We start from the raw sequence: 12,943 nt of genomic DNA, 5'->3' as shown, positions 1-12,943 counted from the left end.
TTCTTTGACTTAAGATCATCATGGCATAGCCCAAATTTGGTTGCAGCAAATGTCACCTTCTATGGGGTTTCATAAATGTCAAACAGAAGCAAGAAGCCTTCGCTGATTTTCTCTTTCTCAATGACTCAAAAGAGATTTAAAAAATCAGCTGCTGGCATTGTAGATTTATTAATATCATTGATCAAGAGAACCTTCCTGCGCTCAAACTAGATAACCAAAATCTCATGAAGGAGAGGAAGCAAGAGTTTTACTCAAGTTTCTAAATCCAGGGGAGTTATATCAATTATTTATTCTGCTCTCTTTTAACTGTCTTTGTATAATTTTCCATGACAGTAGCTAGAAAGCTGACCCATTCTTAAACTGTGTGTGAACAAACCAGAGTAACTCTTCAAAAATTATAATATGGAAGCTGTGGAAAAATCATAAAATGATGGGAACACTCAGCCGTAAGGAAGCATCTGTTGAGCCAAAAAATAGAGTTAATGCCAACAGATGAGTGACCTAAAAATGTATGTTTTCTTAAATGTGTTAAGAATTCTTTAAGTTTTCGTCTGGGCCCCTAGCTGGGACTGATCCAACAGCATAACCAAATCTGGAATATCTGGGTATAGCCATGATACAGTTTTCATTCTGTCAGTATGAAACATTCTCAATATCTTAACATTTCCAGTTTCAGGCTTACATCAAGATAAGTAATGCCAAACATTTACTATAAAATCAAAAAGGCAGGATTTGAGAGATCGTAATCTTATCTAGTTCAGGTAACATTCAGACATTGTTAAAGCTTTGTTCTTTTTATCTTATAATGCAGCTTGTGATGCAACAATCAAATTACTGCCTTATAATACACTCATGATGTGAATTTGTCACTCTACAGTTGTGGGAAGAATTGAAACCAGCAATCCAGCAAAGTGAAATTATGCTTTGCTTCGAAGGAATTTTGGCACAAATGAAACTCTACAAATAACAATAGTAAAACCATATGAAGTAGACTTTGCAATCTTTTGTGAAGCATCCTACACAAAAAACATCAGCTTCCGACATTACAGACCTTTGTACTTCAATTCATTCACAGAATGAATTGCGCACTGACATTTCATTCTTTGAAGTGTCGATCTGAAGAGACAGCACTTCAACCAAAAAGATAAATTTACAACTTACTAACCGGTAGTGAAAAAAAAAAAAGAACATTTGTAAAAATAGGCTTGGGAGGACTGCACTGCAACCTGCCACAAAAACTCAAAAAATGACAAAAGGTAGTTAGTACATTCTAAGATTACAATTTCCATAGTGGCATACTTATCTTTCAAATCTGTATTAAAAATAGGATAAGTACCATAAAATAAACATCCATACAATCTAAAAGGTATGATTAAAAACTTTCATTTTCTGAGGTCTTAATGGGGATGGATAGCAAAACAGGTAGGGGTAAGAAAAGAACTTAGGTTAGTAGGGAATGCAGAGATGGATATCAGCTGGGATCTGAGAGGTGACAGGGGCCTTGGTTGTCAGATGGAACATAAGCAACACTGCATCATCCTCCCAGCTGATTAAGTGCATTCCCAACACCAAACTCACCATGAGAAATAGCAGAAGATTCCAACTGTCATGTCAAGATAAGAGAGATGACTGAAACAGTACCACCTGAATGGTTTTGGGAACATTTGTTTTAGAATTGGACATAGGCTTTAAAAAAAAAGGAGGAAGTACCAGAATTTGGGGCTGAGGCAAATGACGGACAAAAAGCAAGAGATCAAAAGGATGAAAAAGTATTTGTGCAGAAGACACATGCAGAGGATACTAAGGGGACTAAAGAGAAGGAACACCAGCATGGAGCAAAAAAAGGCATTGAAAAGCTCTGCAGATAAAGTTTTGAAAATTTAATGTACATTAATGAAGTAACTTGTGATGAGGACGGACGATTGCTCAACTTCATATGCATGAGCATATTGGAAACTGAAAGATGGAAACCTGATAAGGGCAATGTTAAGAAAATGAAACTAATTTTTCAGCAATAATGGCGGTGGTGAGGGGAGAGAAGCAATGGTGTGAGTAGACTGTTGTAAAACTTAGAAATGAAGAGAAAGATGTGGGTTTTGAACATCAATACTAGATCAAACAATGTACCTTTCATGATTTCAGTGCACCCCAAAAACACTTTACAGCCAAAGGAGTATTTTCTGAAGTAGTGAAATGTCACATAATAACCAATTTGACAACCAGCAATAATGACCAAAATCATCTGGCTTGATGATATTGGTTGAGACAGAAATTATGATCAGGACATGGTGGAAGCTTGCTTGTTCTTCTTTGAAATGGTGTCACAGAATATTTTAGATCTACTCAAGTAGTCAATCAGGATCACTGTTTGACATCACATCTGAAAGGGGGCATGTTATTCAGTACAATCTGGCTCATACACTCAAGTCTCCTAAGCGTTACTTGACCCCAATATCTTCTAACAAAGAGGTGAGAATGCTACCATTGAGCTAAAGGTGACAAAGGATTCAAGAAGCTGGGAGAGATTAGAGTAAAAGGGAACTTGTTAGAAAGGGAGATTAGAGATAAAGAGGTAGTTGGACCCAGTCAATGATGGAATGTTGGGGGTGTGGGGGGAAAGGAACAGAAGCAGGGAGGACAGAAACTGACATGACTGCAAATTTGTGACTTGACTAGGGCAAGAGATACGGTTCAAGCAAAAGTATTCATCATCAGATTAGATTAGATTACATTACATTACAGTGTGGAAACAGGCCCTTTGGCCCAACAAGTCCACACCGACCCGCCGAAGCGCAACCCACTCATACACCTACATTTACCCCTTAGCTAACACTACAGGCAATTTAGCATGGCCAATTCACCTGACCTGCACATCCTTGGACTGTGGGAGGAAACCGGAGCACCCGGAGGAAACCCATGCAAACACCAGGAGAAGGTACAAACTCCACACAGTCAGTCGCCTTTACTTCAGCCAAGAAAGATAATCAAAAACTGCCAAGATTGGAGTATAGAAAGAATCAGATAAAAGTGATGGCTCATAGAAACATGGTTGAATAGGTTAGGACTTGGGGGCGTGAAGGCAGCAGCGGGTGGAAGGAGAGGAAACAGCAGATCTGGAGCGGAGTGGTGTGTTTCAGGCCTTCTATCATTGTGAATCAAACAGATCCTTTCAAATCATTGCAACAATATTTACAAAAGAAACTCACTCCGGCACAAATAAGAGCATCTTATTAACACGGTTTCAAAGTTCAGGTAGTGATGCACATGACCTCCATTCACACAGTCTCTTTTAGAAGGGACCAATTACCGAACCTCTCATTTGTCCGCACTGTTTACAATGCAAGCATTTTCCAGAAACATTTTCCACATTAGTTATACCCAATTTTATTCCTTTATTATTACTGCCATAAACTCCTCTGCAGTAGTTACCTAACAATAATGGACATTTTAAAAATCAAATCTGACTCGTCAAAATTTGCTCTTGTTTATTATCAACCACCAATTTTAGCTCTCACCACTTTCACATGCTTCTGATCTGATTCTATTACCATATTAGCTATCCAGGCTGAAGTTAATACGGTACAAGAATGATTTTTTTGTTTGACTTGAACATTTTACTTCACAAAACTCACTGTCATAACACAAGATAAAAAGGAACATTAATGCTGGACTCTCTTGGGGCAGGGTTGGTGTGGGGGTTAAAAATAAAAGATAGAAAGGCTTTCTGAAATACTCCCTTACCAATGGTGATATTTTAAAATTACAAAAAAAGCAGGAAACAAGAATGGCAGCAACTGTTGAAAAAACAGCACTGCTTCAGCATTTGACCCTTTGTAAATATTAATCCTGAGGAACAGTCAAAGGCTTGAGATATCACCTGTAGACACAGAGACTTGTTGAGCATTTCCAGCCCTTTAATACTTTTTGGAATCCTTGCATCTGGAACATTTTGCTTTGTTACTTTTTTAAAAATTCAACAGTCTTTGTGCCACTCTTTATTTCCAAATGTTAGCAATCCCAGAACTTCACAATATATGCACTCTATGACAAGCCTTCTCGTTCCAAATGACTTACCAATCCTTATCTGAAATCTCAAAAGGCTTTGTTCCAATCTATCTGAGCAACTGTTCAAAGTCACAAAATGCACTAAATTACAGCTGGACCTCTTTACTACTGAAGACTGATCAGTTGAACAATAGAATACAGAAAACAGGAGGAGCAGGCCATTTGCTCATCAAGCCCACTTCGCAATTCAATATGACACAGCTGATGCTCTAACTCAAAACTATACTCCTTAGCCCATCCCCCTTTAACTTCTAGAAATCTATTTATGTAATATATTCAGTGATTTGGCTTCTTCAGCCTTATGTGCTAGAGAATTCCACAAGTTCACTTTGAGTGAAGAAGTGTGTCATCTCAGTCCAAAATGGCTTACTCCATATACTGAAATGGTGACACCTTGCTGCAGTTCCCCAGCCAAGTAAAACATCCCAGTCAGTCAGAATTTATATACGTTTCAATGTGATGCTCTCTCATTCTTCTAAACCCCAGTGAATACAGGCCCAGTTGCCCCAGTCTCTCTTCATACAATAAACCTGCCACCCCAGAAATCAATCTGCTGAACCTCCTTTGCACTTGCTTTTCGGTAAGGAGACTAAAACTGCACACAATACTTCAAGTATAGTCTCATCAAGGTCCAGTACCTTTTTCCTGTACTCAAAACACTCTTGGAATAATGGCCAGTACACATAATAACAGATACTAATGTTCTCCTGAAAACCAAAGTGTCTTTTTCTTCACACCTCAAAATTTTCTTCTTGTTAATGACCACTGTGGTTACTTGCAGTTTCAATTGTTATAGAAAATAGAGCAGAAATATAAACAAGAGAGCATTCAGCAACTATCCTTTATCAAGTGTGGAATTGTACTTCTGTTCACAGTCCTTTCCAGTCTCATAATATATCTTCATGAAGTTTAGCTCTCTTAAATGAACAGTTCATTTTCATATTCTGATTAGCACCAATCTTCATTAATATTATGCTAGAGACTAGAGGCAAACTGAATTTACCTTTTTCACTTTGATGATAGTTTATGGAGTATACGTACGTAGTTGATCTGTTATCAAGTTATACTGATGAGCCCCAAAGCAGTATTCATTTTCTACTTCGGACAAAGATGCCTGAAATTCGACTTCGTATCCTGATATCCTACAGCTGACACTGGAACAAAGAAAAAACAATGACACAGTAAATGACAATTGTAGATTTTGATACGTCAGATTGAAAAAAACCCACTCCTTTGCCTTTCCTTCTCACCAATAATGATACAGCTCCAAAAATCAAAAACAATTTCAAATCAACATTTCCCATGCTTAACTTTTCACAATGATGGAAAGTGCTAATTAAAACCAGGATATATTTCTTCTTAAATAAAAATACTTCTCACATCAAATTAGTTGACCTTGACTGGGCATTTTGTCCATATATATGCTAGTTATTGTTGTGACCAAAATCAGAAGCTTATCAGGTCTGGTAGCATCTGAAGAAACAGAGTTAACATTGAACTCAATGTGACTCTTCTTCAGAAGCAAAGTTCTGAATACTTTAGAACTTAGTCACATTTGACTTGAAACAACTGCTTCTCTCCCAAGATGCAGCCAGATCTGCTGAGTTTCCCGAGCACCTCCTGTCTTTGTGTTGGATCTCCAGCAACTGCAGTATTTTGCTATTTTTTTTAAGCATTTATACAGCATATTTAACATGGTGACTTGTTCCAACATGCTTAAAAGAAGCACCAGCAAACCATAATTTGACATCAAACCATAAAAGTAAATACTAGGTCAGATTCCCTAAAGCTTGGTCAAAGAGGTGCCTTAAAAGACCAAGTGTATAAAAGAGCAGCATTGATAGGTAAACAGGTTCAAATAAAGATAATAGAGTCATGCAAGAGGGAAACAGACCCTTTGGTCCAACTTATCCGTGCAGACCAGACATCCCAATCTGATCTACTTCCACTTGCCAGCATTTGGCCTATATCCCTCTAAACTCTTCCTGATCTTATACCCAACCAGATGCTTTTTAAATGTTGCAATTGTCTCAGTCTCCACCACTTCCTCTGGCAGCTCTTTCCATTTACCGACGGCCCTCTACATGAAAAAAAAGACCTCTTATGGCGCTTTTAAATCCTTCCCCCTCACCTTAAATCTACGACCTCTAGTTTTGGACTCCCTCACCATTGGAAAAAGACCTGGCTATTCACCCTATCCATGCCCCTCATTATTTTATAAACCTCTAAAGATCATCCCTCAGCCTCCAATTCATCAGGGAAAAAAGCTCCAGCCTATTCAGCCTCTTGCTATAACTCAAACCTCCAAACCCAGCAAAATCCTTGTAAATATTTTCTGCATTCTCTCAAGGGTAACAACATCCTTCCTATAGAAGGGCGATCAGAATTGTATGCAGTGTTCTAAAAGTGGCCTCACCAACGTCCTGTACAGCCGCAACAGGACATTCCAACTCCTATGTTCAATGCTGTGACCCATAAAAGGTAAGCATGCCAAATGCTTTCTTAACCACCCTGTCTGCCCGCAACCCCACTTTCAAGGAACGACGCACATCCCTCGGTCTCCTTTTTTTGGTGACACTCCCCAGGGCCCTACCATTAAATTTAAGTTGTGTCCTGGTTTGCCGTGCCAAAATGCAACATCTCACATTTATCTAAATTAAACTCCATCGGCCATTCCTTGGACCATTGGCCCAGCTGATCATGGTCCCATTGTAGTTTGAGATAATCTTCTTCACTGTCTACCACACCACCTATTTAGGCATCATCTGCAAACTTACTAACCATACCTCCTATATTCTCACCCAAATCATTTATCTAAATGGCAAAAAGCAATGGATCCAGCACTGATCCTTGTGGCACACTGCTGGTTACAGGCTTCCAGTCTGAAAAGCAACCCTCTGATTTGTAACTCTTCTCACAATCTTCTCACAAACTGTGAGCAACCCTCTGAGTTTTTAAGAATGGTAATTATTTGTGAAACATATATTAATGTTACTAGACAAAGTATAGGATTTGATCAGTAAGAAAGAAGACCAGAAAGAAAGAACAATTCTTACTCAGAAGGAAAGTGTGGATGTCATTCGACCAATCAAGTCTCTTTTGTTGAATTTTATAGTTATCAGAATACCACACCATTAAATGGCATGAAACACTAGCATCTACAAAGAAAAACATATACAACTGCAAAGAGTAATTATTTAATAAATACAGTTGTGCAGTCAGTCAATTTTCAGATTTATAATCTAGCATGCCTGCTAATTCACCATGATGTGAATTCACACAGTAATTTGATTATAAGCAATACAGAAAATACATAAAAACAGATTCCAAGTTATTTGATACATCACGCAACCACACAGAAACACATGCATTGGCTCGACAAGACATTAAATTATGGGGGTGGTTACGGGAATTATAGTATAAATCCATAATATTGAGAATAAGGCCATAAATAATAGGTGATGATAATACATATTTATAATACTTAGTGATACTGTTTCATCTACCCAGCAAAACACTATTCCCCATTGGTAACGTAATAAATTGAAGAAAACCTGCTATAAAACACAGGTGATATGGACTATGCAATGTTCAACAGTTGCCATCTATTGAAAAGAAAGTTACGGTTGGCAATAACAATAAGGGTCATTAAAACAAAGTGCGTGTTAAATCAAACTACAAATGGAACTCAATCGATCACTTCCACAATGCTTTATTGACAAAGCACTTCAAGTAGTTACTGGAAACTTTACATTTATGCACTTTGTACAATAGTTTGTAAGGTTAAAGACATAGGAGCAGAAGCAGACCATTCAGGCCATTGATTTTGCTCTGCCATTCAATGAGATCATGGCTGTTCTGATAACCCTCAATTCCACTTTTCTGTCTTTTCCCAATAACCCGCCCTTACTGATTAAAAATTTAACTCAGTCTTTAAATATACTTAATGACGGAGTCTTGACAGCCTCATTGGTAAAGAATTCCTTCGATTCACTATCCTCAAAAGAAAATTCTTCTCATGTTAGTCTTAAATGCGTGACCCTTATTGTGAGATTATGCCCTCTGGTCCTAGATGTTCACTTCAAAGGAAACAACTTTTCTACATCTAGCCGGTCAACTTCCCTAAGAATCTTATATTTTTCAATAAAGTCGCCTCTCATTCCTCTAAACCTACCCAATCTCACCTCATAATACAGTCCCTCCATACCCAGGATCGGCTAGTGATTAGCTCAGTTTTATTTTCAGATTTCCAGCATTCGGTTCTTTGTTACTGATTGTTGGAATACAGCTCCTTACATTTCTGGAGTTGCTTTTGCGACAATGGGCTAGGTTTTACCAGAGAAGTGGAGTTGAGTCATTATCCAAAATATGGGTCATTTATAGATTGTGTGGCCACATGGGCAGAGCTTCCTCAGCAATCTTCCAAAATGCAGTTAATTTACTATCTTATTCATGCTGACCAGAAGCTAAATGCAAGAGCAGGTGAATGGGTCGTGACTGCTCCAACCAGTTCCCACAAGAGCAAAGAGGACACAACTAACATTGCTCAGCTTCATGTAGATGCCAAGTTATGGGAATCAATAAAATGGCAGGTACTAAAGGCATAGTGCAAAACGTATGGGCATCTCTCAGCATTCTCATGAGCTGTTGCTCTGACTATGGTATAAGAGTCTATTGATACCTATTGCACATAGGAGATGTGCATTGGTCTTGACCACGTGGTTTCATCCTTGAGCACTGGGTGGGTAAGATGACCCAAAGATGGAATGGACCAGTTGTCAGGTGGTCACACTCCAGTTAAACCATATCAAAGTGCCAATGTCTGAAGGCTATGGTATTTCTATGCAGTTTCTCAATTTGAAATAGAGCCTGGGCCCTTTTCCAGAGATCTTTCTGTAAAAAGGCACCTAACAGTCTTTGGGACTATCATATGATATACAGGAAAGGTCCCAAAACATTAACTGTGATTCTCTTCTCAGATGTTGCCAGACCTGCTGGGCTTTTCCAGCAGCTTCTGTTTTTGCTGCTGTGTTTTTAGATTAGATTACACAGTGGAAACAGGCCCTTCGGCCCAATAAGTCCACACCGACCCTCCAAAGAGCAACCCACCCATACCCATTCCCTTACATTTACCCCTTCATCTAACACTATGGGCAATTTAGCACGGCCAATTCACCTAACCTGCACATCTTTGGACTGTGGGAGGAAACCCACGCAGACACGGGGAGAATGTGCAAACTCCACACAAACAGTTGCCATAGGCGGGAATTGAACTGGGTCTCTGGCGCTGTGAGGCAGCAGTGCTAACCACCGTGCCACCGTGTTCTTGTTCCACGTACCTTAAAATTTGGTGAGAATGTATTAGGTGGCTCACCTGCCTATTTATACTCCAGCTGACCATAACAAATATAGTATTGAGGCATTGAAATGGAAAGCAATAAATTGAACTTTTTGATTTGTGTAGTTAATGTTAATTCTGCTGTGGTTCTGTTCGCCGAGCTGGAAGTTTTTGTTGCAAACGTTTCGTCCCCTGGCTAGGCGACATCCTCAGTGCTTGGGAGCCTCCTGCGAAGCGCTTCTTTGATGTTTCCTCCGGTGTTTATAGTGGTCTGTCCCTGCCGCTTCCGGTTGTCAGTTTCAGCTGTCCGCTGTAGTGGTTGGTATATTGGGTCCAGGTCTATGTGTTTGTTGATGGAGTTTGTGGATGAATGCCATGCCTCTAGGAATTCCCTGGCTGTTTTCTGTCTGGCTTGCCCTATGATAGTAGTGTTGTTCCAGTCGAATTCATGTTGCTTGTTGTCTGCGTGTTTGGCTACTAAGGATAGCTGTTCGTGTTGTTTCGTGGCTAGTTGATGTTCATGTATGTGGATTGTTAGCTGTCTTCCTGTTTGTCCTATATAGTGTTTTGTGCAGTCCTTGCATGGTATTTTGTACACTACATTAGTTTTGCTCATGTTGGGTATTGGGTCCTTCGTTCTGGTGAGTTGTTGTCTGAGCGTGGCTGTTGGTTTGTGTGCCGTTATGAGTCCTCGGGGTCGCAGTAGTCTGGCTGTCAGTTCCGAGATGCTCCTGATGTATGGTAATGTGGCTAATTCTTTTTGTTGTGGTATGTCCTCGTTCCGTGGTCTTTCTCTTAGGCAGCTGTTGATGAAGTTGCGCGGTTATCCGTTTTTGGCGAATACCTTGTACAGGTGTTCCTCTTCTTCTTTTTGCAGTTCTGGTGTACTGCAGTGTGTTGTGGCCCTTTTGAATAGTGTCCTGATGCAGCTTCGTTTGTGTGTTGGGTGGTTACTTTCATAGTTTAGGACTTGATCTGTGTGTGTGGCTTTCCTGTATACCCTTGTAGTGAATTCTCTGTTTGGTGTTCTCTGTACATGAATTCGACTGGGACAACACTACTATCATAGGGCAAGCCAGACAGAGAACAGCCAGGGAATTCCTAGAGGTATGGCATTCATCCACAAACTCCATCAACAAACACATCGACCTGGACCCAATATACCAACCACTACAGCGGACAGCTGAAACCGACAACCGGAAGCGGCAGGGACAGACCACTATAAACACCGGAGGAAACATCAAAGAAGCGCTTCGCAGGAGGCTCCCAAGCACTGATGATGTCGCCTAGTCAGAGGACGAAACGTTTGCAACAAAAACTTCCAGCTCGGCGAACAGAACCACAACAACGAGCACCCAAGCTACAAATCTTCGCACAAACTTTAATGTTAATTCTTCTGTACGTTGCATCAAAAACATAAGCTTAGACAAAATATAGAGGGAGAAATGACTACATCATTGTGTAGATAACCATAATACCAATTAGAGAAGGTGCAAAATAAAGAGACTTTGGAATACAAGCTCATAACTCCTCAAAAGTGGAGTTGCAGGTAGATAGGATAGTGAAAAAGGCATCTGGTACACTTTCCTTTATTGGTCAGAGTATTGAGTATAGGAGTTGAGAATGTCATGTTGCGGCTAGACAGGACATTGGTTAGGCCACTGTTGGAATATTGCGTGCAATTCTGGTCTCCTTTCTATCGGAAAGAAGTTGTGAAATTTGAAAGGGTATACAAGGATGTTGCCAGGGTTGGAGGATTTGAGCTATAGGGAGAGGTTGATAAGGCTAGGGCTGTTTTCCCTGGAGCATCGGAGGCTGAGGGGTGACCACATAGAGGTTTTTTAAAATCATGAGGGGTACGGATAGGATAAATGGACAAAATCTTTTTCTGGTTGGGGGGAGGGGGGGGGGGGGGGGGAGTCCAGAACTAGAGGGCATAGGTTTAGGGTGAGACGGGAAAGATATAAAAGAGACCTAAGGGGCAACCTTTTCACGCACAGGCTGGTACGCGTATGGAATGAGCTGCCAGAGGAAGTGGTGGAGGCTAGTACAATTGCAACATTTAAAAGGCATCCAGATGGATACATGAATAGGAAGGGTTTAGAGGGATATGAGCAGGAGCTGGCAGGTGGGACTAGATTGGGATATCTGGTCGGCATGGACGAGTTGGACCAAAGGGTCTGTTTCCGTGCTGTATATCCCTATGACTCTATGTAATTGATTTAAATTAAATATTAATCTAATTATTTTCAGATGGAATAAGTTTTGAAATAAAAAGACTAATGTTTTAAAACAGCTTAAAGCATTCGCCTCCTACTACTGTTCATAACAACCACCTGATACAGAGTTTGTAACAGAATACAATTCAGCGTTTCACATTTAAAGACCTTGATATTCAGAGTAAACACTGTCATGAGAGACAGCCATAAACAAACAAACAAACTCCTGTTTTGTAAATGCTTTCACCATGCAGAATGGTCACCCTATCAGTGACATGTCCACAAAAGCTTCTAGTTTCCTGCCACTCAAACTGAATGGGATTTATTGTCATGTGTACTGAGGCATAGTGAAAAGCTTTATTTTGTGAGCAATACAGGCAGATCGCAGAGTTAAGTAGCATAGATAAGTAAATAATAGGTAAATAGCGGCAAAAACAAAATCACAAGTACAGGCAAATGTTAAGGGTTTGTGAATCCATTCAGTATTCTAACAGTAGGATAGAAACTGTTTTGAAACCCGCTGGTGCTTGTGTTCAGGCTTCTGTACCTACTCCCTGATGGTAGAGGTTGTAGAAAAACATTGCCTTTCCTTGACAGCGGGCCTGGTGGATAGATTCTATAGATGGGAGGTTGGCCTTTGTGATTGTCCGGGCCGAGTTCACCACTCTCTGTAGCCGTCTCTGATCTTGAATGGTACAGTTGCCATACCAGATAGCGATCAAGACACAACAACGTTCCCATGCCAACATTTCTGCTACAGTGCTCCAGCAAGGCTTAATGCAAACTGGAAGAACAACATTTAGCTTCCATACGGGGACTTTAAGGCCTTCAGGACTCAATATTAAGTTCAAACATTTTAGAGCATGAACACCTCCTTCTGTGTTTTTTCCACGCCCCTACACTCCAGGTCCTGTCATGACGAGCGTTGCTTTCAGCATAGCCAACTCATTTTCACCCACTATAGTCCCCTTTATTACCACCTTTCTTTCTTCCCTGGTTTACAATCTACAATTCCTTTGCCTAACATTTTTTCCCTCCCTCCCTCTCTGTTCCACCCGTCCACTTACTCTTGCCCCCAACCCCCCCTATTCGTTGTCATCAGCCTAAAACACCAGTTTTTCCTAGCAGCCATCAACTCTGAAGGAAGGAAGGAAGGTGACTGGACTTGAAACGTTAACAGTTTTCTCTCCACAGATGCTGAATTTCTCCAGCAATATCGGCTTGTATATCAGTTTCCAGCATCTATAGTTTACTGTATTCTAGAAGGAGGGAGAAAGGGAGGGAAGAAGGCAAAGAGAGAGTGCACACGAGAGAATATACT

The 12,943-nt window shown here is 40.3% G+C and overlaps 1 protein-coding gene across 5 annotated transcripts in view; it reads right to left on the bottom strand.

The window, feature by feature from the left end:
- The window catches only part of LOC122540910 (D-glucuronyl C5-epimerase-like), a 97,771-nt gene that overhangs the window by 40,030 nt on the left and 44,798 nt on the right, over window positions 1-12,943 (bottom strand). For 4 of the 5 annotated variants that reach the window (XM_043677195.1, XM_043677197.1, XM_043677194.1 and 1 more), the window contains one exon: window positions 5,069-5,219. The gene's annotated coding sequence lies outside the window, so the exon portion shown is untranslated. The remainder of the gene's footprint in view (window positions 1-5,068; window positions 5,220-12,943) is intronic. The other variant, XM_043677198.1, reaches the window with a different exon arrangement.

The sequence above is a fragment of the Chiloscyllium plagiosum genome, chromosome 36, assembly GCF_004010195.1.
Source record: "Chiloscyllium plagiosum isolate BGI_BamShark_2017 chromosome 36, ASM401019v2, whole genome shotgun sequence".
Lineage (NCBI taxonomy): Eukaryota > Metazoa > Chordata > Chondrichthyes > Orectolobiformes > Hemiscylliidae > Chiloscyllium > Chiloscyllium plagiosum.
This window is presented reverse-complemented; position numbering and strand designations above follow the sequence as displayed.